Consider the following 26,850-nt stretch of genomic DNA (forward strand, 5'->3'; position numbering starts at 1 on the left):
TATATATATTTGTTGTTGTTGTTGTTGTTGTTATGTGCCATTGAGTCGGGACTGATTCATAGCGACCCCTCCTTGGGTTTTTGAGGCAGTATCGTTATGGAAGTAGATTGCCCAACCTTCCTTCCGAGGAGTGACTGGTGAGTTTTGAACTGCCAACCTTCTGGTTAGCAGTCAAATGCTTTAGGCCCCACACTACCAGAACTTATATATATAATTTTTTTTCTATATCTCCTATAATGAGCGTGTATTGCTATACTTGAAATAAACATAAATACAACAAATGAATGATAATGCCTACTATGATCAACTGGTTGGTGTGACTAATGTCACAAGTGTATGTCACAAGTGTCTATCCTCCTCCTGGACATTCCTTCCAGTAACCAGTTGTCATAGAATTGATCCCAACTCATGACAACCCCATGTGTGTCAGAGTAGAACTGTGCTCCATAGGGTTTTCAATGACTGACTTTTCAGAAATAGATTGCCAGGTCTTTCTTCCACAGTGCCCCCAGGTGGGCTTGTTTGTCCAACTTTTCAGTTAGCAGTTAAGCGTGTTAACCATTTGCACCACCCAGAGACTCCATACATTCCTAGGACCAGGAGAATTTGAAGAGATATACTATCTGCCCAGTTTTTCCTTGGACTAGTTCACTACTAAAGTACCTCAACCTCTTCTGGTTACATACTTGATTTTCTGCCAGTAAATATAGGAAGAAGTCTTGATTGCTGAGGAACTTAAATACTTCCCAATGCAAATGTCACATTCTCGGTGGTATCCTCAGGGCTTAGCACAGGGCGCTCAAGAAATGTTTGCTGAATGAATGAATTGATAGATGACAAATGAAGTAACACTGCTTGCTCTTCATTTCAAATAAGTCAACTAAGGCAGTGGGTTCAGGTTGATGTCATTTTGGTGACCTTGGAGGAGCTTGTCAGAATTAGTACCCTGGGCAACAGCAGCCCATGGTATGACCTAAACTTTTTCCTGTCCAGAAAGCTAACTCAGCAAAAACTGCTAAGTGTGAGGGCATTTCCCATATTTTTGTTGTTGTCATGTGTTGTCGAGTCAGATCCAACTCATAGAAACCCCTCCTTGGGTTTCCGAGGTGGTATCACTATGGAAGTAGATTGCCCAACCTTCCTTCTGAGGAGTGGCTGGTGGATTTGAACCATCACCCTTCTGGTTAGCAGTCAACTGCCTTAGGCACTACGCTACCAGAGCTCCTTTTCCCATATTAGGATTGTGGATGTTGTAAGGATTTCTCACTAAATTCCTATTTCACTTTAGTGCACTTGTTTGCTTGCTTATATTGGTGGCTTTTTCCTTGAGAGAAAATTGGCATTGTTCAATGGAAGGCATATTATATATGTTGTTATGTGCCAACTCATATGACTCTTCCTTGGGTTTCCGAGGCAGTATCACTACAGAAGTAGATTGCTCAACCTTCCTTCTGAGGAATGGCTGATGGGTTTGAACCACCAGCCTTCTGGTTAGCAGTCAAGTGCCATAGGCACTACGCTACCAGAGCTCCTAATGGAAGGCATTCACCAGGAATTATAAGCAGATACACTGTTGTACCTTGGATGCAGCTGGTTGCGCTAAGATTGTCTTTGGTGGTGCATCTTTTCCTAGAGGCTCTCTTTGAGCTTGGCCTCTGAAGATGGTCAACTATAGCGGTATCAACATGAGAATTCAACTAAAACACAAATCTAGGGTCTCATCAAGCAGTTGCTAATGAGGCAACAGTGGCAGAAGCATAAAGGAATATAAAATTTGATGGTCTACAGGGAGCAAGTGGGAAGAGAGCTGTTACATTATGGGGATTGTAGCCAATGTCATTGTCATAGTTAAAGTTGTATGTCAACTTGGCTGGGTCTGGTTGAGTGGCTGGGCAGCTGGTAGTAGTTATTCGCCAAGAGGAGACTGGCAATCAACTCCATGGTGGGATCTACTACAAGCAACTGAGTAGCTGCTTTGGGTATGTGGTTTGCTCCCCATATATAAGAAGCAGCTTTGGGAATGGTCTCTAGCTCATGGCACACTTGGACCCTGCAAGTAGCCATGTCATTGCTCAGCAGCCTGCTATACTCTGCCGACCTTGGGTCTTACAATGGACTTAAGTTAATGGCCTGCTGTGTGGTTTGGTAACATTGGGACTGTGCCTTTTTACTTGTCAACCTTGGGTCTTCTCAGCCTCAGCAGCCAGCAGCTGTCTGAGTGAAGAAACACCTCCAGTTCCAGTCTGTCAGGAGCAGGAGGCAGAGCTGGACCCCAAGGTTGAGGGGCTTTCATCCAGCCCCTAGAGCCTGGCACTTTGAACTTGGACTTAAAGCCTCCAAATTGTAAGAATAAACTCCTGTTTGTTAAGGCCATCCCATTTATGGTATATTTCTTGTCAGAGCAGCACTAGGTAACCAGAACAGTCATGGAACAAAATATGTATGAACTGCTGTAGAGAAAATGAATTGCTCTGTAAACTTTCACCCAAATCACAATTTAAAATAAAATAAAATAAAATTGAGGGTCTGACAAAAAGGAAAGTGAAGTAATGCATCATGGGATTTAGGGAAGATAGAAAAGAAGTGAAGTCATGAGTGAGTTAATGGAGTGAGAAACATGGAAAAGTTATTGCATGGAGATTAGCAGTCCAAGCTCTAGGGTAACTGACAACTTTTGGGTACATTTGTTAGCTGTGTGACCTGAAGAAATGTCTTGACTTCACTAAGCCTCAGCTTCCTCATCTGTAAAATGAGGAGAGTAATAAAACCTACCCCCTATAAGATTTTTGTGAGGATAGGAATAAGACACTGTATGCAAAAGACTTGGCACATAGTAAGTTTTCAATAAATACTAGCTACAGCATTATATTCTCACTGAGATTCAAGAAGAGGTGGACTGGTAAGAAGGGACTAAAAACCTATAAGGAGAGGAGGTTGTAGTTGCAGAATGATACTAATTTTGTAGTTAATATTCTAAAAGCCAGACTGGACCCAAGTGCAGATGATACTTCCTCAATTAAGTCAGGGTCATAGGTCTCCACGATGGGTTGTGAATAAAGGTAAGAAGGTAAAGAAATGCTGAAGTTGCGATACTAGTTGGGTCAATGATATGGTCACTAGAGTTACCTATGGTGATGGTTGGGTGGGATAAAGAGAAGACAGTGCCCAGATTCTAAATGGAGGTTGATATGAAGGCTGGTAAATGACATAAATGAAGACAAGGCATCAACATGATCCTTAAAAAATGTCAAGGTCACGTCTGGGTCCCACAGGATAAGAGAAGTAGGAGAGGAATGAACAGTCTCCACTAGAAAATTCTGTAAGGATGCTGGTGTCGTGTGAGGAGAGAGATGATTCCGTTTAGGAAAAGGGTGGGAGAAAGATGTTTGAAGTATTTGAACATGCTGGATATTGGTTTTGTTTTTAACAAAGGAATCTAGAAAAGCAATTAATTTTGATGACTCCTTTTACAAAGTCAACATTTTTACAAAGAGAAATAGATTTGCAAAAAGGGGAAAATTAGAATTTAGAAAAAAAGGAGAGAGATGGAAGTGAGGGAGAATAGAAGGGAGGGACCAAGGTAGAAAGGAGGAAAACAAAGGAAGGAAGAAAGGGAGAGCAGAAGGGAAGGAGGAGGGGAGAGAGGAAGGAAAAGGAGAAGGGAAAACTTAAGTTCATCTTTAGTACTTGGAAAGGCTGCCCAGACTCTAATTTGCAGGGGAGTGTTCAACTATCAGTCTCAGTAGCCCAGTCCTTTGGGGTATAGTCATCCACAACATAGAATAAAGTCATAAAAATAATTCAGTATTAGAATGTCTACACTACACAAACACACTTTCTCCTAGTGGTAATGAAAGCAGCTCTTTTTCTTTTATTTCCCCACATAGGAAGACCCAATCTCTTGCCTCTTTCTTCTTCTCACCTCAACAGCCCTCAATTATCATCCTAATCAGAGTTGAGGGGTAAGAGGATAAGGGACATTGTACAAACGACCCTGGCCCTCAGTCTGAAATTGAGTGAGTTTACAAAGTTCATACTGGGTCTCAGGAGGTATTCACAAAGATCACAAATCAACAGATTGGTCTTCTCCGCACAAAAGGGTCAGAGATGAAAGAAGCGGAATTTAAGGCCCAGGAGAGTGTGTGAGCAGATCATGAAACTCAGAAATGAAATCCCTAAGGGAGCTCTGGTAGCATAGTGGCTAAGTCACTTGCCTGCTAACCAGACGGCTGGCGGTTCAAACCCACCAGCCACTCCTCGGAAGGAAGATTGGGCAATCCTACTTCTGTAGTGATACTGCCTCGGAAACCCAAGGAGTGGTCGCTATGAGTTGGGTTTGACCCGAAGGCACATAACAACAACAACAAGATTCCCATTTTTAGCACATGAAGGAGATCCTTTTTTTCATGACTGTATGTGAGATAGAGAGTGGGTAGGATGCATATAGCCAAAACTGGTGGTATTCATGCCACAGTCTAACTATGTTGACTCTAACTTATATCCATTGCCTGTGGCTAAGTTTAAAGGGTAGGCTGGCAGAGGGTTCATGGATGACTTGAAGAAGCTACACTCTTGGATCCTAGCCTTAATAACCCAGTGACATTAGGAAAGCCACTTAACCTTTCTGAGCTTCATGAGCCTGCCTGCCTGTTGTTAGGTACTACTGAATTGATTTTGACTCGTAGCAACCCCATATCACAGAATAGAACTATCTCATAGCATTTTCTAGGCTGTAATGTTTATGGGAAGGAGCCCTGGTGGTGCAATGGTTACGCACTTGGCAGATAACTGAAAGGTTGGCAGTTAGAACTGACAGGTAGCTCTGCAGGAGAAAAGATGTAACAATCTGCTCATGTAAAGATTACTGTCTAGGAAACCCTATGGAACAGTTCTACCCTGTCACATAGGGTTGCTATGAGTCAGAATCCAATTTGACTGCACTTAACAACAACAATTTTTATGGGAGCAGATCTCCAGGTGTGTCTCCTGAAGAACCATTCAGACTTCCAACCTTTCAGTTAGCAGCTGAGCACTTGAGCCATCAGGGCTTTTTGGATCAAATGGACTAAAGTTTGTGAAAACATTTTGCACACTGTAAAGTTCTTTACTAATGACAGTATCATTAATATAAGTGCTTACTAAGTACTTGTTGAATGAGTGAATAAATGGAGCTCAGATATAATATGCTATTAATTTTGTTGACATATTGATATCGCTAGCAAACATTTTATCGATCCCTGACAATTCTACGAGTACTGGTCAAAACAAAACTGCAAAAACCACAAATTTCATCACTGAGTGATACACAGCTTTATGCTGGTTTTCTTTGTTTCATTTGTCTCTGTCTTGTCCCTGCAATTATATTGTAAGCTGCTTGAAAGCAGAGACCCCGGTCATGCACTTCTTGTCTAACACTGGCTAGGCACAATTGTTCAACTTAGTAAATATTTGTGGATTGAATCTTTGGATATATCATAGACTGAACTGGGGATACTGTGAGCAAGTACATAGGACAGCCACCTCCCAGCAGACTGTGATGGGTGGAGATGGGGGCCAGGAAGAAGGAGGGCCTTTGAAGGGTACACTTGCAGACTTGCCTGCAGAGCCCTATATCCCTCAAGTCATATTTTACCTATAATTAAATCAGAGAAAAATGGGATGTCCACATCAGGTGAAATTAAGCTGCAAATTTCTTCTGAGCCCATTGAGGGATGTTTCACTGCTTCCCAAGAGGATGTCTTGCTGTGGCTTTAATATATAGTGCTCGTGTATGCCTTCCTTCCTGGCCTGCCAAGAAGCCTTCTTCAGTATCCTTGGCCAGGAGGTAGAAGAAATACTGAGACTGGGAAAGAAAAGGCTCTCTTAGAACGGGGGGCGCGGAGGTGGAAAGTAAGTGAACAGGTGGGGCAAAGTTCCTTTTTTTTAAAAAAAAAGGAACTTGTACTTAGTCTCAGCATCAAAATGAAGGTAAGCTCTTTCTTCTCAAGGAAGCCTGCACTGAGAAAAGTGAAATTGCTCTCCTGACAGTTCATCTACCGGGAAGCTTCTTCGGAGTCCCATGAGAGTAGTCTCAAGTCCTCCAGCAGAGTGTTCCTGTGAACTCCAGGCCCTGCGCATTGCTCTTCTCTGCAGTGTGCCTTCGCATGAAACTGGGCTCCAGCAATTGATCCAGAGCTGAGTAGGAGGCAGAAGGCTGGATACACCAGATAATAGGTTCCAGACACTCAGATAGTGAAATTAAAGCAGACGAGCCAATGGGAGAGGAGAGCATATTAAGTACCACAAAAAGGCAGAGATAAAGGGTATAAACAGGGCTGATGGATGGAGAGAGACAGAGACCGTTTCAACCTGAGCACCTTTCCTAATGCGGAGGAGTCGTCTCTGCGGGAAGGGACCGAGCTATTAAAAAGCTGAATTGATTGCGGAACAATGTTCACCAAGCTTGTTTCTGGACACAAAGCTCTTTAAACAATTACAGGAAACGCGTAGAAACTAGCTATTAACAAGGAAAAGAAAACCCAGAGGTCAGACTTGTTTGTTTAAAGACAGAATAGCAGTGATTCATCATCATACTTCAGAGGGCTGAATAAATATTTACTAATGAGGGCAATAGTACATGGAAAAACAAAAAACACTGCCATCGAATCAACCCCTACTCATAACGGTCCTATAGGACAGAGCAGAACTGGCCCATAGGATTTCTCAGGATTTCTCAGGCTGTAAACCTTGATGAAAGCAGACTGCTCACCTTTCTCACCCGGACCCCAGAGTGGCTGAGGGGTTTGAACCATTAGTCTTTGGGTTATCAGCAGAATGCTTTATCCAGTAGATTACCAGAGTACATGAAAACTCACTTATTGCTGTTGAGTAAATTCTAACTCAGAGCAACCCCCATTGGGTTTCAGAGGCAGTAAATCTTTATGGAAGTAGATTACCCCATCTTCCTTCCAGAGTGGCTGGTGAGTTTGAACCGTCAACCTTATGGTTAGCAGTCAAATCCAATAGGCATTGTGCCACCAGAGCTCCTTAGTACATGAAAGTGAGCCTGTAAAATAATCATTGAGAAAGTGCCTTTCTACAGCTGACTTGGCTGGGAGCTTGGCCTCGGGAGGGTGCATCCATTTCTTATGTCACCTTCAGCAAGCTCACACAAAAAATTTGAAAGCTTTTTTGCAGGTTTTTTGTTGTTGTTGTGTGCCATCGAGTCAGACCCGACTCATAGCGACCCCTCCTTGGGTTTCCGAGGCAGTATCACTACGGCAGTGGATTGCCCAACCTTCCTTCTGAGGAGTGGCTGGTGGGTTTGAACCACCAGCCTTCTGGTTAACAGTCAAGTTCCTTAGGCACTACGCTACCAGAGCTCCTTTTGCAGATTTATATTATTGTAAATATACCTGTTAACTTAGTATTACCCCTGGATAGGGGCATGAGAGCAGCCAGGAAATTGAAATTAGACAATATCTAATGCATTTTAACAATTCCCCCCCCCCATTTTTTTTAACTTTATATATATATATATATGTGTGTGTGTGTGTGTGTGTGTGTGTGTGTGTGTGTATTTTCCCCCCAATCATAGGAATTGTGAGATTAGAAAAAAACCAATAGGAGCATTCATCCTATTTAATTCAAATGAAAGTATCAAAATTATCCTAGAATGAGCAGCTGAGGAAAGCATCAGAAATTCCTAGCTAATATTTACTAATTGGCGTCAAGTTGAACCCAACTCATGGCAATCCCATATATGTCAGGGTAAAATGATGTCAGAGACTGATTTTTTTTTTTTTCTAGGCCATTATTCTGAGGCACCTCTGGGGGAAATTGAACTTCTAGCCTTTTGATTAGCAGCTGAACATGGTAACTGTTTGCACTAGCCAGAGGCTCCAGAGATTTCATAGTTCCCTTGTTACAGCAAAGGCAAATAAGTCCCAGAACAGGGCAGGGGCTTGTCTAAGGCAAACAGGGGTCTAGGTCTCAGGCCCCTGCTTCCTACTCTCCTGCTGTTTTCATCAGACCACACTTTCTGCCTCATAGATGGAAGAACTCTTGATATGATTTAAACATCACAATAGAGATATTTTTCACATGGCACTTTTAGATCCATGGGTGCTTAAACCATTATTCCTTCCTTGCTGTGGCTCTGAGCTATATTCCAAATAACATATGACCTGAACTGCTCACAGGGATGGTACAAGTTCTAGCATAAGTAAACTATAGGAAGAACTCTAGGGTAGGGGCTTCACTATTCCTTTGTGTGGTGCAGCAAATTAGTTAATATGGTTCTTCTAGCCATGGTCTTTGTGTCTCCCACCAGATCACTAGGTGAGAGCATGCAAATGTGAGGTACTTATGGCCCACCAATGGGATTGAATAACTTGCTAATAATGTAAATGAGATACATGGCACCCTTGTAGAAGTTGGACCACACAAACAGGGTGTATGGTACCTTAACGTGGGGATTGGGTCAGTTTTGCCTTTCCACTAGACTTAAAATGAGCCTTCCCAAAGGTGGAAAGGGTGTTCTCACTGCCACCAAGAGAGAAGAGCAGCCAGCAGTGGAGCATGGCCTTGGACCAAAGATTCCTGGACTGAGATGACAGAGAGAGACAGCAGAGAGAGAGATGGCAGAGACAGATGGCAGAGAGATAGCAGCAGAGAAACTGTCACAGCAGAAGCCCCAGAGCCAAGAGACCAGCATGAGACAGAGCTCATGTGCCTTTCTACAGCTGGACCCACGGAGTGAGGAAGCTGAGTGCCTTCAGGCAGGAGGCTTACTGGCAGAGTGGGGTGCACCCATCAGCACAGCTAAAAGTTTTTAACACTTGCCTGAGCAGGACAGAGGTCAGGCTGAGAGGCAGAGGGACAAAGAGAGGTGTGCCTGAAAGAACTACATCTTGAGCATTCCTGATCCTGAATTGTAACCTGTTACTTCCCTAATAAACCCCATAACCATGAGTATTGTGTACGAGTTCTGTGTGGCCATTGCTATGAATTATTGAACCCAGCAGAGGAGTAGAGAGTGTCGTGGAAGGGATGATTGTTGTCAGAATTGGTAAAAAGTTTGGAGGGTGGCAGCAAGTCTGAATTCTACCTGGTAGAAATAAGCCTTGGGCTATTGATATTGTTCTGTATCCTCTTTCCCCCTTTGAAGTGAAGTTAAAGGAGGTGGGAAGAAGCTGCCTCCATGCCTTTTGTGTACATTGTCTCCTAAAATGAGTGTTCTAAGGTCTGTTTCAGTTTATGGTTGAATCTTAATTGACATATACAAACAAGCACATCAGCCCGCAATGCAGTCAACTATTGGTTACTCCCTTGTGGATCATCCAGTGGAATTGTCTAATCCTAAAACACCTTCACCTTTCCAATTTTCTTCTTTCTACTTAGTGGATGTCTCACGGGAATTTAACTTTAAATATTGCACTAAACATGTTGTTGTTGTTGTTACGTGCCGTCGAGTCGGCCCCGACTCATAGCGACCCTTCCTTGGGTTTCCGAGGCAGTATCACTACGTAAGTAGGATTGCCCAACCTTCCTTCCGAGGAGTGGCTGGTGGGTTTGAACCGCCAGCCTTCTGGTTAGCAGTCAAGTGCTTTAGCCACTATGCTACCAGAGCTCCTAAACATAGCACTAAACATAGGTAAGCATAATAACACACACAAAAAATGATATTTCGGAGTGCTGAGGTTTACAATTTTCCATGCTTTTGCTTGAGCAGGAAAAGTAACAAGAGATTGATCACTGCAGGTATCCTAAAGATCTTCAAAGAATGCAACTTTGGAAGACCCAGGATAGAAAATATAAACTCAAGTAATGGTTTGGTTCAAAAGAAAATATGACCATTGGTGCTAATGTAGACAAGATGTATCACATTTCAGATAGGTGCAGTGCCTGCAAACATGACTTGATGATGTGATGCATGATGTTGCCTCTTTTATTTCTAGTCCTTAAAGAATACTTTGAAAAATAGCGGTTTATAGACCAAAGTTATTGAAGTTGTTTTCTTCTTCTGGATTAAAAAAAAAATTTTAGATTTTTGATATTCAAGTGAGTAAAAGATTATGGAGGAATGGAAAGACAGTAGGTGCAAAATGAATGAATCTGTGAGATTGGAACATGAGTATGTCTTACTCAATTGTTGTCTGGCTTTCCATCAGACCATTTACTCAGAGCCCTGCTATCACTCAGAGACCCCACAGGGACAGTAAGAGTCAAGTTTCTGAAGAGAAGTTTGGGGTAGAGGATCAGCTGAGGAAGATCTCCTTGTGGTTAAATTTTCTTCCTTACTGGAATCCCAGGAAATCTGGACAGTGGTGCATAGAGACAAACCACTGTTGGGGGCCTATGGTTCCAAGGTCTACAAGCAGAGTCCCTCATTCAATATCTATGCCACGACTCCCATTGGGGGCCTCCTCTGTTCCAGACTTGGCATTCTGTCTGCAGAGACCTCAGATTGAAACAATGAGTTGCAGACACAGCTTCCTTTCCCGCTCCTCCCTGCCTTCACCACCCACACTAGTCCATCCTGTTAACAAGTTCCAAAATTGATTCATTTGGATTTTATCTCCTTTTTATTTCCCCTCTTCACCCCATTTTGGGGTTGCTGATAGACCACATCATAGGGTAAAAGGCTGGCAGCCAGGGGGAGATGGAAGAAAATGCGAGTACTGAGCTAATGAATTAATTGGATTTTGATGTACTAAGAGTCCATAATGAACTCTTGATTATTCAGGGATACATTCTGTTCCCAATCTAATGTATTCTTTATTTTCCTCCTACTCTGCTTGAGGCTCAGGAATGTGGATCTGATATAAAAGTACACGGACTAGATTGTGGAAACAAAACAAAATAACCAACCATAGTCTAATATTTTCTACTTTTGAAGAACTTTTCAGGATTATGTTTCTAGTTCATCCTCTTTATACTGCAAGCTGTTTCAGGGCCAGGTATGGATCTAATTTACTTTTAAGTCCCCTCTTCACCACACCCCTAGAACCTCATACAATTCCATATGTTTATAGAAAAAATATTTACTAAATGAATGGATAGTTGAAATCTTTCCTTTCAGTCTTTGTGAGCCTAGGTTTCCTGTGCCCTCTAAGAAGCAGCAGGCAGAAGAAAGTTCAAAGTGGTTAGGAGGCTGCTCTCCAAGGACCAATGAAACCGTTGCCCTTAAGCTAGTTCCTACTCATGGCCATCCCATATGTTTCAGAGCAGAACTGTGCTCCTTAGGGTTTTCAGTGGCTGGTTTTTCCAAGATAGATGACCAGATCTTCCTTCTGAGGGCTTTCTGGGTGGACATGAACTGACAACTTTTCATTTAGCAGCTGAGTGTGCTAACAGTTTCCACTACCCAGGGATACCTTCTCCATGGATGTTGTTGTTGTTGTTGTTATGTGCCGTCGAGTCAGACCCAACTCATAGCGACCCCTCCTTGTGTTTCTAAGGCAGTATCACTACGGAAGTAGATTGCCCCATCTTCCTTCTGAGGAGTGGCTAGTGGGTTTGAACCACCAGCCTTTTGGTAGCAGTCAAGTGCCAATAGGGCTCTGGAAAACAGATATAGCAAATGGGGTTTCCAAATGAAGCCTAGGCCTGGAGTTTCCTCTTAGGGTGCTTGCTGTCTCTCTTTTTTATCCCTAAGTAATGTTCTGTTATAAATTACTATATTTATTCTATAAAGTTGTCAAAGGACAGATAAACTGAGAAAAGAAAGCACTTAAAAAAAAAATTTTCCAGATGTGTGTGAATGTGTGCATGTTTAATACGTGTACGGTAAAAACTGTTTTGTAACTTTGTTTTCACTCTAATATCTTATGAATATATTTTCATGTCAAAATAAATATCATTCATTTTAATGGCCTTATAATATTCCATTGTATGATATACCATAATTTATCGAACTATACTCTTATTATGAACACTCAGATCATTTTCCATCTTTCAGCATCTCCAACAGGGCTTCTATGAGCATCCTTATATATAAACCTTGTGCTTTATGTGTTACTTTCTGAGTGAGGGCAAAATCCTAGAAGGAAACACTGGGCCAAAGTATTCCACTGCCATAGAGTCAATTCCTACTCATAGTGACCATTTAGGACAGAGTAGAACTGCCCCATAGGATTTCCAAAGCTATAAATCTTTATGGAAGCAGACTTCCTATTCTGGTTACCTAGTGCCGCTCTGACAAGAATATACCACAAATGGGAAGGCCTTAACACACGGGTTTATTCTTACAATTTGGAGGCTTTAAGTCCAAGTTCAAAGGGCCAGGCTCTAACGGCTGGGTGAAAGCCCCTCAACCTTGGGCTTCAGCTCAGCCTCTTGCTCCCAGCCCACTGGAGCTAGAGGCTTTTCTTCACTCAGACAGCTACTGGCTGCTCAGACTGACAAGCCCAAGGTTGACAAGTAAAAAGGCACAGTCCCGATGTTACCAAACCACATGGCAGGCCATTCATTCAAGTCCATTGAAAGTCACAAGGTTGGCAGAGCATGGCGGGCTGCTGAACAATGACACAGCTACATGCAATGTTCAAGTGTGTCATGAGCTAGAGACTATTCCCCAAGGCTTCTCTTTATATACAGGAAGCAGACTACATCTGTAGGGTAGCTATTCAGCTGCCCACAGTAGATTTCACCATGGAGCTGATTACCAGCGCCATCATGGGGAGTACTCCATCTAGCTGACCAGCCACACAACCAGGCCTAGCCACTTTGACACACAAGCTTAATTACCACACTCCCTTATCTTTTTTCTGTGGAGCAGTTGGTAGGTTTGAGCTGCTGACCTTTTACTTAGCAGCCGTATGCTTTCAACACTGTGCCAACAGAGTTTCTTTGGTCAAAGACAGGCATGTTTTAATTATTTTGAAATGCGTTCCCCAAAATTACTCTTCAGCAATGTGTGTCAACAGTGCATGAGAGTTTTTATTTCCTTACACCATCACTTGGTGATTTCTGGGAGGAGATTTCCCAGGGTCAGATATCAGTGAGAAATAACTTCTTTACATGCAGTTGCTCCTTGTGGGTGGCATTATTATTCAATGCTTTTACCTTCAGCTACTGGTTTTCAAGTTCAAGCCCTTTCAAATCCAATACAGTATATTTATAAAGGTCAACCTATTGTTTCATCCTCTATTGGTTTGTCTGACCTGTTTTGTAGACTCACCTTTTCCACTCAGCAATGAGAGGGGGTGGGTAGACAGGGTAGAGGGAGCTGAGAGGAGAGTAAGACTGAAAAGACAATAGCTCCAAATAGAAGCAACACTTTATTGCTCATTCTTAGAAAACAGCCCACTCAAAAACAAAATGGCCACTTGGCAGCTCCTGTTTATTATCACTTGGAAAAAGAAAAAGAAAAGAAGTCTTCTGTGATTCTCTTAAGATCCAGAATTCTTTATGGGCTAAACCATCTAAAACAATTGTTCTCAAAAGAAAAAAGTGATCTCAGCCTTTAGCCTTGGATGTGGCATTATAATTTTGGTTTTATATCAGTCCCTTGGGCATTTCTGCCTTCCAGTTGGTTGTTACTTGGTTGAGATAAAGAGAAGATGAGACAAAAACAAAGTTAGTGATGAGAGAAAGTGCAAAGGTCCAGGTGTGGAGCTGTAGGGGAAAGTAGGACATGAGAGAAGCAAGGGCCAAGAGACAAGGGCAGGATACAAGGTGGGTGGAGGGGAGAGAACTTTAGAACTAGGAACTTTATCAAAGTGTCTTGCTTACTCTGAGCAGCAAAAATGCAGGACTCAGAAACAAATTAGTACAAAGGAATGTTTGGGAGTGACCCCTAATCTCCATCTGACCTCCTCCGAATCCCCCAAAAAACAAATCCATTGATTCCAACTCATAGTGACCCTGTAGGACAGAGCAGAACTGCCTCTATTGGGTTTCCAAGACTGTAAATCTTTACGGAAGCAGATTTCTACTCTAGGGCAGTTGGTGGGTTCAAACCACTGACCTTTTAGAAGTCAAGCATTTTACTTCTGTATCACCAGAGCTGCCCTCCCCACAAAGCCACCCCAAAAAAACACTTCATCTCAGTCTCGTTCTTTCTGTGCATATGCAGCATCAAGACAAGTCCCCTAACCCCTCCTTCAATTTCAACTGCACCCTTAAGCTTTTCCTATCTGGAAATTTTGCAGTTGTCACTGGGAGTATCAAGAAGCAGCATTAAAATATGTAACTGATACCACATTATTTTTAAACATTCTGGGCCTCTAGGTACTATTTGATATATTAATTATGTAATTTACTAATTAAGTGGATTAATAAAGAGCCACTACTCATGAGATTTTCTAAAGCTCTTGATGTGAGGTTTCTCTACCATCCTGTAAACCACAGAAGGCCCCAAACAAACTATAATAGCTGAATGCTAATCAGAGAGCCTCTAGTGCCAGGGCCGCAATCCTGCACCAACGTTCCAGCTGCCCACATCCTGCCTACAATGTAAGGTGAGCTCAAACAGGGAGACAGGAAAGTCAGCAGTGGGAGTGACAAAGGACCTCAGATGGAGAAGATACAGGCATGTTTTCGGTTTCATAAACTGCCAAGGGCCTCAAAGAAGTCAAGGGCACAGGAAGCAGAGTTGGATTTCTGCTGTTAGGCTTGTTGATATTTACAGGTCTCAAAAGCACTTCTAATGACAGTAACCGTGCCTTGCTAATATTTGTCTAAATCAACAACTGGTTCTCTAGTTAGAAAAGCTTACTGTGATTCTGGTCTCTGAACTGACAGAAGAAAGCCAACAAGCACAGTTCGTTGAGAATGTTTTGTGAAATTTGGAAGAGGGGGAAGGGAGCCTTAGAGAAATCATTTTGCTAAATACAGGGAAGTAAGACAAAACCCTTTCAGGCTCAGCCAAAATGTCAGAAAGTGCCCACTTGCTTACAGTTGATTAGAAAATAATAGTCCTCCTTCTTTTGATGAGGCAGGAAAGTGCTCATGTGGCCAAGACCAGGACTCACGTCTCCTCTTTCTCCTGTGTTCAAGTAGTAATGCATTTTCCCAGCAGAAGCCTCCATGTTGTTCCCTGCCAAAACCAAGCAACGAATTTGGAACTTGAGCCAAAACAGCTCAGAATATATGTCAACACTGTATAGAGCTTTGTAAAGCTGTCTTCGTTTAATTGATGGCTGCTCTCTTCATTAGGGACCGGGGGTTCTCCATATGGGCTTTGAGGAGGACAAATTGTGCTTATATCACCTCTTTTGTCCTCAAAGCTAATAACTGATATCTTTTAATATCCTTTGATACGCTAAGAGTCTCTATTGAGGGCAGTTAAATAGACAAGCCATTAGGTAAGGACTGAAGTACTTACATGGAAGACAGCTAGTTTGCTAAGTGTGGATGGTCATTACCCAGAAAGCATTACAAGTGATTTTTGTGTCCCAAGAAATATTTGACCAATTTGAAAATATGTTTAATCCTAGCTTATGTCCATCCATTTGCCTTTTAATTGGCTTTTTCCCATCCCCTATTTCTTTTCCTGGTGTGATCAGTATAACAGAGGTCAAGTGCCTGCCTTTTTGTTAATTCTGTGAAAACATACCTTAAAGGAAAGAAAAGGGAGAACCATGTCTGATATATTAGAGGCTCATGCCAATGCCCTGGGTTCTTTCACAAGGCAAATTTGCAGACACCCAAGAGAGGCTCTGTGCTTTAATACCTTGCCTTGTTTGGTTAGCTCTCCGTGGGACAATGGGGTCGATCATGTTCCATGATTTGGCCTGTCCATTTGGTCAAATAACTAATTCTATCGATCTCTTCATGGAACCTGGCCAGTCATTTGATTGAATTAACCAACTCGAGTGGCTGTTTGTTTGTTTGTTCCAGCAGACACAGCCAATACCTCAGGTCATCATTAGACATTTTACTTTTGGTGTTTTGGGTCTGGCAAAAAAAAAAAAAAGCAAAATTGACTCTTGACAGCAGCAGCTGAAAACTGGCAGCTTTACATCTCTAGCCAACCTCCCCTCTCCCTTGTCAGACAGTTGGCACCAGGTGGGAACTCCCAGTAGCAGGTTCCACCAAGCCCAGACCGCTTCCCTCTGCCCTTGCTGTTCTGCAGCATCCTGTCTCTTGTTCTCTGCAGGGCCCACCAGGGATTTGTATTTCTGTAAGAATTCCTTGGGTGTGTTGTGTGTTCTTCCCCTGCTTAGTCATTCAGCCATAACCTTTCCATTTAGAATCCTGCCCTGCTGAAGGTTCAGCTCCCTAGTTCAATATTTTACATTTATCTCTATTGAATTCCAGTTGCCTTCTGTTACAAGAGGCACTTAAATTATCTGAGCATTGCTCCACAGGCTCAGACTCCAAGTCCAGGACAAATCTGTTTAGCACTTAAGGATCATTGGCTGTGTGAGGGGCTTGGGCATATAAATGTGTCTGAATTGGGCATTTCTTAATGATGGCAAAGGCAGCAAACTTGGGCGGAGAACATTGGAGCCACTGAATTTATAAAATCTCTATCAGACTTCCTCAGTGCTGGGGAAAAATGGACCAGAAAAATTATTAGAGAGTGAGAAAGTAAATAAAACAATCTTGCCTTGTAGATAGGAAGGAGCTAGCATATTGTGAGCACCTGCTAGATACAAGAAATCTGTACATCAAAAAATAATGTAACCCCCCTTTTTTTGGTCAAGGACATTTATAATACAGTATTTCAGCGCTCTTAGTGCCCTCTCACTGATGATGGCAGGAAGTCTTGTGATTGTTCTCATATTCCTGGGTTGGAAGTTGTGGCAGGAAGCAGAAGGAGCTTGTGACATGCTTGGAAGTGGTCCCTAGCTTACCTAAGTTGTTCCATTGCTATTGGTACTGGATCATGGCCACTGAAAAACAGAGAAAACATACCCTTGGGCCAAGGTTTCCAATGTAAGGGACTCTATACTGAGCCATTGTACAATCCAAGCCATTATACAGGAGTCCCAGCCCTAATGTGACAGGAAAACAGATGACAGAATGTTCCAACCAACTTCTTTCCCTAGATTGCCCTACACTTTGGGATCCAAATTTTATCAGCTCCCTGAGGTATGCACAGAAGAGTCTGTTGGTTTTTATGGTTTCCTCTGGAAAATATGGGCTGTTTTAGGCTTACCTTGAAGACTATGAGATCCAGTGAGTATCTCTAGTACCATAAAGCTCATCACATCAGGGGAAGAAAGGGCTCCAGGAGGCTGAAACCTTCTTTGCATACATACAACTTGGTTTCTGTCTGATTCTCTGGTATCCTTTGCCTCCAGGTAGTAAAGGGAATGCAAGTGAAGAGGAAGGAACCAACTAGGAGGTGGGACTGGCAAGAAAGGAGATTTTTGGAAGGTGATAACTATGCTTCTTCCCAATAGTCTGTTGAGCATCCTTCATTCTCCTTAAAAATATCAATCAATAACATCATTTCCAAGAGAGGGGAAAACTGAGGTTGTAACTTGAAAAAATAATGGAGCCACCAGAAATGTCTTTGATTAATTCATTTATTAAGAGGTCATGTACAAAAAATGCAAGGGGAAACACATAACCAGTGACAGATACAAAAGAACATCACAAGCTTTTGAGAATAGTGTCAGAAAAAGAAGAGGCTTCAGAAAAATGTCAAAGACAACAAAAAAGTTCTTAATAGCTATGTACAGAGTTAAAAGAACAAGGAAGGGATGGGTTCACTGCTTGGAGAGCCTGATGCAAGGTTAACAATGATAAGAGAAAGGAGAACCAATCAACAATGTTGTTTCTTTACCAAGAGGCAAGAGCTTTCAACAGAAAAGAATCAATATTGTAAAAGTAATCTTGAAACTCAAACTGGACAAACCAAAAGAAAGTGGTCACCTGGATGCTTTAAAAGTTTCCAAACCTGATAAATTTTGTTCCAGGATCTTGAGGAAACCTTCACAAGTGCTCATAAGACCACAATTTAGACATAATTAAGGGAAGGCGACCAGAAGACTAAGGATGAGAAAAATTTTTATTTTCATATAAAGAAGGTGAATTCCAGATTGTCCAATGTGGTGAACTTGATACTAGACATGATAGAAATTTTAAGATGAGTTACTGTTCAGAAGATCTATGAGCTCTTTTAAGGGTAGTAGGAGTCACTGGAAGGTACCATGGGTTCACTGAGAACAAGGCATATTAAGTCTAATGTCATTGCAAGTTTCTACCAGATTGCTAGATATTCAGTCAGCTGAATACTGTAGATATACAAGGTCCTTGACAAAGTTTGTCTTGATATTCTTGTTGATTGAATGGAAAACTGAGACCTGCATAATATTGTTAGCTAACATCATGGTTGGCTGGTCAGCCATGCCAAGTGTGTTAGACTGGGTTCTCCAGAAAAACAAAACCAGTAAAGCTTATATAGAGAAAGGGAAATTTATCTTAGGAAAATGGCTCACACACTTATAGAACCTTGCAAGTTCAAAGTTCTTGGATCAAACTTCAAGCTGCATCAAGCTGGAGGCTTTTCGCAACACACGCAGCTGCAGGGGCTGAGCAGCTCAAGGTTGGCAGGCAGCACACTGGCTGTTGACTCCAAGGAATGACAAATCCAAGATCTCCAGGCCGAATGGTGGATTGTTCATTCATGGACAGTTGTAGACAACACAACAGAATCCTGATCCACAGAAGACTGTCTCTTTTCCCAGGATTTCTATAAATATACTGGAAGCAGGCCACACCCATATGGACACTCCCTTTCAATGGATTGGCTGCTCAAAACATATACATCTGATCCCATCATTGGAACAACCCACATCAGAATTGTGGTCCAGCCAAGTTGACACACAGCTCCAACTATCACACCAAGCACAGGATTATACCAACATTGTGGGAACAACTTGCAGTATATTGAAGAGCTTCATCTTTGACTCTATCCTTTCTATTTTATCAAGGGCTTAGATGAAAACACAGAAAACATCTTACCAACTTTACAGATGGGAACCAGAACCAAGATTCAAAATATCTCTATGGACTGTAGGGTTGGCTGAAAATAAAGAGATGAAATTTAAGAGGAATAAAAGTGAAGCTCTGGCTTAGGTTTAAAAAGAATCAACTGCACAACTACAGACTGGGGATACTTAGCTTAAGAGTAATTCATATAAAAAATACTTAGGGGTTACTTCTGGGCTAAAATAAATAATGGAGTATAGTGTATGAGGCTGCTGAAATATTTCCTGCAGTCTCAGACCACTGGTAGAAGTACTCTAACCAGAACAAAGGAGGCAACTATCCCATCGTCCTGGAGAAGTGTCCCTGACAAGCCAGAGCTTTTTCAGGGAGGGCAAGCACGATGGTGAGACATCGCAAAACCTTGTTTTGTGAGTAACCTGGCATGGCTGGTAGAGCTAAAGATATTCCTAGATATGTAACCTAGAAAACTTTTTGCACCTGTGCAAAAGGAGGAATATATAGGAATGTTCCTAGCAGCACTGATTATGATGGCTAAGAAACAGAAATCACCTAAATTTCCATCAACAGTAGAAAATGTGGTGTATTCATAAATCTCACAAACATAATAAGCATGGGAGAGGAAATTGATGTAGAATACCTACCCTATAAGAACATTTATTTACATTTTAAAACATGAAGACTAATACTATTTAGTGTTTAGTTATACATGTGTATGATGTAAAAGAATTAAAAAATGGACGAGAGTGAAAACTATGAAATGCAAGATAGTGGTTACTTCTTGGTGCAAAGAAAGCACAAGGCAATAAGTGGTGGAAACACATGCCTTTTATTTCTGTTGACAGTGATTCATTTCTTAAGCTGAGTGTTGGGTATAAGAGTTCATGTTATTTCAATCTTTACACTATTTTCTATGTTTAAAATATCCATAACGTGTTTTTAAGAAGCATACATTGAAAACAAAAAACTCTCATAAGAAAGCAGGAAAGAGGCATACGTGATAACTATATTTAAACATTTTAACATTATCCCTCTGAAAGAGAAATTCAGTTTTATCCTGTAAATCTCCCAAGGGATCAATGAGTGGATATTAGAAGGAGGAGTTTTGTTTAACACAAGGAAGAGCTTTCTAATAAGATGGATGTATCCCAGGAGTTAAGAATATGGCTTTGAGTTAGATTTGGCTTAAAATCTGTTGACGTTTACTAATCCTGGGAAAGTTCCTTCATTTTCCTAGGCTTTAGTTTCTTAATATTTATAAAGCTAGAAAAACAAAGCCATTTGTCATCAAGTCTATTCCAACTCATGGCAACCCCATGTGTTTCAGAGTAGAACTGTGTTCCACAAGGTTTTCAATGACTGTGACCTTTCAGAAGTAGACTGATAGGCACTTCTGAGTGGATTCAGACAACCAACTTTTCAGTTAGTACTTGAGCAGTTAACTGTAGATAAACAAGGCCCTTGACAAAGTTTATCTTGATATTCTTGTTGATTGAATGGCCACCCATGCATTCCACGTATTTTTGGAGAGTAATAGAGTACCCAAGAACAAATCCTGGTCATGCAGTGTTTAAAGTGCTTGGCTGCTTATTGAAAGGTCAGTAGTTTGAACCTACCAGCCACTCTGGGAGAAAGATGTAGCAGTCTGCTTCCATATATGTTTACATCCTTAGAAACCCTATGAGGAAGTTCTATACTGTCCTATAGGGTCACTCTGAGTCAGAATTGATTCCATGGCAGTGGGTTTGGTTTTTTATTTTAACAGTATCTACCTAATAGAATTATTATGAGAAATAATTTAAAGGAAATATAAAGAAATATAGAATGGTAGATAGCACCAGGATAAGGACTTCATAATAGATGGCATGGCTATCTTGTAAGATACTGAGCTTCCCAAGGCTCCTAATGTTGAGGATGCAGCTTGATGGTGAGCTATCCAGGGGGGTAGAGGGTGGAATTCTGCATCACTGGGAGGATACAGTAGATTTCTCTGTTATTCAATCAAAAGCATTTTGTTTAGAATACTTAAACCTGATATTGTTGGTTCTTCCAAAAGTGAAGTATTCTACTTGTCTATCTCTGCAAGCGATATGATCACAAACTTAATCACTTAAAATAATACATACATATTTTTCACCGTTTCTTTCAATCAAGAATCTGAGCATGACTTAACTGGGTTCTCTGGCTCAGAATCTCATCTGAAAGATCCAACAAGGTGTTGACCGGGGTGATTGTCTCTTCTCAAGGCTCAACTGATAAATTATCTTCTTCTAGTCTCATGTGGTTGTTGACAGAATCCAGTTCCTTGCCATCTGTTGGACTGTGGACCTCAGTTTCTTACTGACTGTCTGCTAGAGGCTGCCCTCAGTCCCTAGCTGACTGTTGTCTGGGGATCATCCACAATTTCTTGTTATATGAGCCTCTGCAGCATCACTAGTGCTCTAGAAAGGGAGGGAGTCTGCCAACAAGACAGATGTTACAATCCCATGTAATACAATCATAGAAGTGACATTCCATCATCTTTGCCATATTTTATTGGTTAGAAACAAGTTACATGTCCTGCCCACACTAAAAGGAGAGAAGATTGCATAGGGTGTGATTACCAAGAATCAAGAGAACTAGAGTCTTGTCTGCCACAGGAAGGGACTCCTGCTGAGGAAACATGAGTGTAAGTGCTCCTGCGTGTTCAGTGGAGGAGGTAACAGAAGAGTCAGGCACAGATGTGTAAACATGAAAAGGGCAAAACTGAGACCAGGAAGGAACAATAAGAGGAGAGTTAGGAAAGCTGACAGCCTAAATAGCCAGGAAGGGAGAGTTCAGAGAAGGTGAGAGCCAGCAGACTGAGCAGCCATTGTGGTTAATGGGGTCCTGCCTGGTTGAAGACAGGCTGTGTCTAGAAATCTTGCCAGAAAAGGCCCTACATTGACAAAATCTTAGAGAGGCAGTTTCTGTTGGAATGTATTTAGGTACATGGTAGATGTAGAAGAAGAGAAAATGTTCATCCTATGATCAGGTTTGGTTTAGTACCAGGCAGTATACCAATCTATTGTCAATTTAAGAACGTAAAACATAAAATAAGTATTAAAAATAAAAATTTGAGTACACTTCATCCTGCATGGGAAGTATTTATTTTTGTGCTATACCTGGCTAAGGCTGCCTGCACACTGATCTGGGTGTGTTTAGCATGGTGTAACAGCTTACTGGTATTCTGGTGAGGATGGAGAAGAGAATCAAAAGGCAAGGGTAAGCTATAGCTGGTGGCTACAGTGGCCAGGGAGCCTACCTTCAAAATGACTCTGTATTTCATTACACGCAGCAAGCTTGTATGTCTCCTTATTTAGAGATGTATTTTCAAAGGGGCTCAAAACTCTAATCACAGTCTTGACTAGCCCACAATTAGATACCTATACATCTCTATTCTAGGAGCCTGGGTAGTGCAAGTATTTTGTGATTGGCTGCTTGCCTGAGGATTGGTGGTTCAAACCCATCCAGTGCCTCCACAGAAGAAAGTCTTAGTGAATTGCACCTGTAAATATTACAGCCAAGAAAACCCTACAGAGAAGTTCTACTCTGCAACACTTGGTGTTGCCATGAGTTGAGGGCCAACTTGACACCAGCTTAACAACAACCTGTCTCTATTTTGCTGTAAGTGTGCAATAGGGGCATAGTGCAGGGGGCCTATGCCTATATACCTGGCTTTGCATAGAGAAACTTCAAATAGATGCCTAACAGAGGCCTATGAAGCTGGCAGCATGATGATGATAATGGGCTTAGAGTCATCAGCCTCAGTGTTGGGAGGAGCCATTAGGTGGAATCCTCCCACTCAAGGCTGAAATCAAGGGAAATTAAAGCTACTTTAGATTCTATAGGTTTATGCCTCTGATCTAAGAGACATATCAAGGAGGTCTAAGACCAGAACAAGGAGATTTAAATCTCTGGAAAATTAGGATCCTTCCTTGAGTTCAGGGAATGGGTAGACTAATTTGGGTTCAGACCAAACAGCCTTAACAATATTTTCCCCCAGATGACTGGGCCATGGTGTGTTTCAATGGTCCTTCCCTCAGTGGACTTGACATTTGCATCTTATGAGTGAGACCATCTCCAGCCAAGACTTGAGGAGATAGCTTTTTCTGCTCAATAGGTGCCTGTGAGTCAGCACTAATACATCTGTGAGTCAGATCAGTGTGGGCAAGTCATGCCTTCATCCAACAATCTGGAATGGAGGGGCAGCATGAAATGTAGACGCCTTTAAAGAACACCAGAGAAGTTCCTTCAGAGCTGGACCTGGCCTTGGGGATGTTATCATGGAATGTGTAATAAGGGTTGTCCATCAGCTTCCCTCCTGACAGTTGCAAGAATCCAAGTAATTCATATATCTGAGATGTTCCCCCTTCCACCTGTATCAAGGGAATGGGGAAGGTAAAGGGAAAAGAAGCCAGGACCATGGAGTACCTCCTCTGTGCTAGGCACCGTGTAAGAGTCTGTCTGTATTTTGTTTCATTTGTTATCTACCATGACCTTCTCTTTCATGGTTCCCTTGAAATTTGAAGAACCTAGCATAATTCTTAATCCATACTAGGAACTCAATACATGATTATTAAATTAAAATAATTAAATTTGTATAAGGAGGAGGAGGGAACTCTGGCTTGAAAGTCAAGCGAGCTGGGTTCTAGCCCTAGCCTTTCTCAGCTGCTAGATGACCTTGGGATAATCATCCATTCTGAGTCTCAGATTCCTCATCCATAATATGAGAGGGTTGAATAAGGCCTAAGCAATCGTAATTCCCTATGGCTTTTATGTCAGAGAGTGTTTCACTGCTATTCATAAGGTTTTCACTGGCCAATTCTTTCCAATTCTGTCTTAGTCTGGAAGGTCTGCTGAAACCTGTCCACCATGGGTGACTCTGCTTTTAATTGAAATACCAGTGGCATAGCCTCTAGCCTCATAGAAACATGCAAGTCACCACAGTACGACAAACTGACACACGAATGGTGGTGCTTCTGAGTTGTGGTGTTGGCAAAGAATACTGAAGGTACAATGGACTGCCAGAACTAACAAATCTGTCCTGGAAAAAGTACATCCAGAATGTTCCTTGGAAGCAAGAGTGGCCAGACTTTGTCTCACCTACTTTGGTCATGTTGTCTGAAGGGACCATTCTCTGGAGAAGGATGCTTGGTAAAGTGGAGAGTCAATGAAAAAGGAGAGGGCCCTCAACAAGATGGATTGACACAGTGCCTGCAAAATGGTCTCAGGTATAGCAAGGATTGTGAGGCTGGCACAGGACTGGGCAGTGTTTTGTTCTGTTGTACATAGGGTTGCTATGAGTTGAAGCTGACTTGATGGCATCTAACAATAGAAACAACATGCCTTTTATAAGATCAGTGCAGGGATTCAACTGTTCACCAAAAAGTCAGCAGTTCAAACCCACCACTTTATGGGAGAAAGATGAGGCAGTCTACTTGCTTAAAGATTACAGCTTTGAAAACTCTATAGGCCAGTTCTACTCTGTTCTATAGAGTCACTATGAGTAGGCTTCAACTCGATAGCAACAAGTTTCAATGGACTTGGCTTCTATAGAGGAACCTGGGAGGAGAATGGTTTGTAATCAGTGGGTAAACTAGAGGTTGACAGTTTGAACTCACCTAGCAGCTCTGTGAAAGAAAGCCTGGAGATCTGCTTAAATAAAGGCTGCAGCCAAGAGAACCCTATGGAGGAGTTCTACTCTGAAACACATGGGTTTACCATGATTTGGAAGCTGACTCAATGGCAGTTAGCAACAACTGCTTTTATGATTTGCCAGGTGGCATGGGAATGGGAGAATCTTAGATTTCACAACGAAAGAAAATAATCAGTACAGAGAAGCACCTGACTCACCAGCTGTGCCTCACCCATAAGAATGAACTCAGGAGTGGGGGCTAGAGGATCCACAGAGCCAGTTAGCCTGTGCTCAGTGAGGCTAGGCCACAGGCTTAGCCAGTGTATGCCAAACAATACCCAGTACCAACTCTTGGCAAACACAGTTCTGCTGGAGGAGGCACAAAGTAACTAGCTATATAAGAAATAATTACTGAGTTGCCTGAAATAATTATAAATTTCAAACAAATAAAATCCTATGGTATCTGTCAATTCTCTGGAAAACCGCACACACACACACACCTCAAAATTACAAGCAAGAGCTCTTTGCCTGATTCAGATGAGCACCAGCCTCAAAATATGCCTTGATTAAAAAAAAAATATATCATTATGCAGAAAGGATATCTCTCTTTTCTTGACACATGGAACCCCTCTTGGTCCATTCATAGGAGTGCATAAGCATATCCTTTTCTGGCACCTGTACATATGCAGTTTAGAGGACAAGACTGAAACCAATAGGCATGCAGTCGATTGCAACTCATGGTGACTCCATGTGTGTCAGAGTACAACAGTGCTCTGCAGGGTTTTCAACTGCTGATTTCTCAGAAGTAAGTTGTCAAGCCTTTCTTCCAAGCTCTTGAGTGGATTCAAATTGCCAACTTTCTGGTGAGCCATTAAGTGGTTAATCGTTTGCACCACTCAGGGACTCTAGAGACGGGAGTACTGTCTCTAAAATGGAAGTTACTGTCTTCTCTCTCCACTTAGCCTATGCATTTGATTTTGTCTGGTAAAGTAGAGCTCTGACTCTCCTGTCTACTGAGCAAGAGCAAAACTAATGCAGGGGGAATATATTCAGTGGGTCTTTGAAGAGTCTTGAAAATGCCAAGTCCCTGGATATTTGACCAGAGAGGAAAAGTGCCCATGGCTAGCCATTCAGTCAGAGAAGTGAGATGGCCTCTCCCTGACCATCTTTCATCAGCACTCAGCTCACCAAGATTGTTCATCTTGTAGGATGTTTATGTTGATGCATTTGTTCTGCCCACCATATGACAGTATTTCCACTAGTGGTGCATTTTTAATCCTGTTTCTCTCAAAAATGGGTGGCTGGTATGTTTGTGAAGGTGCTGGCATTTAAAATACAGTCAAGTCAGCTGACAGAGTCATTCTTAGATTCACTTCATGTTATTGTTGTATATTTCTTTCTCTCTGAATCGAAAATGCTGCAGAACTGAGGAGCTGTTCTTGTCTTAATTACTGCAGAACTCTTGCTAACGAGAAACAAGGGAAGAAGTGTTAGGGATTTGCTTCAGAATCAAAGACAGCATTATTTTCCTATGGATATTAAAAGACTTGCAAAAGAGGCTAAGATGATGTGGTAGATAGTGTTGTGAAGTACGCTTAGGGCCCCAGTGGTAAAATGGCTAGAAGGGGAAATCAAATATCCAGGAGGAAAATGCTTTCAGATGTTGGAATTATGCCTGCAGCAATAACACTGGATGCTGTGATCCTGTCTACCTCAAACACAAAACAGGATAAAGAGATCTCCAAGGAACCTGAGGATGGAAAAAATGTTGGTGGCTCAAACATGGGCCTCTTGAACCACCTATTATTCAGTAGCCATTGGTAGTGGACACAAATGCAAATGTTTTAATGTAAAGCCTTCCTTCTAACCCTACAGCCACATTTTTTTTTTTTTTTTTCTCACTGTTTCCTCTAGCCTCAAACTAAGTGTGTGCTTAACCAAAAGGTTAAAAGTCCATGAGAAGTCTATTGTTTGGTGTCTGTTTCAGGTGGTAATGTTCCTGTGTTTGTGGGGACATGAACTGCTAGATGGGTAAAGAGCTGAATAGATACCATGTGATTATCTGGGTGCTATCAAGAGTTGACCAAGAGTCCTCTCAGTCTATCAAATTCTAAGGTTGGGGACAGACTGCAGTGGCTACCTCTAAGCATAAAGGCAGTGCCATGATCATGATTTTTCTGATCAGCCTCAGTATTTGAAAGATTTAAATCCCTGAAGCCCAAAATTATATTGGGAAGCGGTGGAATGGCCAGGGATGAGACTGAAGCATTGAAAATGGGAGTAATTCAGGAGTGAGAAGGAAAAGG

This window comes from Orycteropus afer, unplaced genomic scaffold (assembly GCF_000298275.1).
Source record: "Orycteropus afer afer isolate SDZICR_OR568_19922 unplaced genomic scaffold, OryAfe1.0 scaffold00175, whole genome shotgun sequence".
NCBI classification, from domain to species: Eukaryota; Metazoa; Chordata; class Mammalia; order Tubulidentata; family Orycteropodidae; genus Orycteropus; species Orycteropus afer.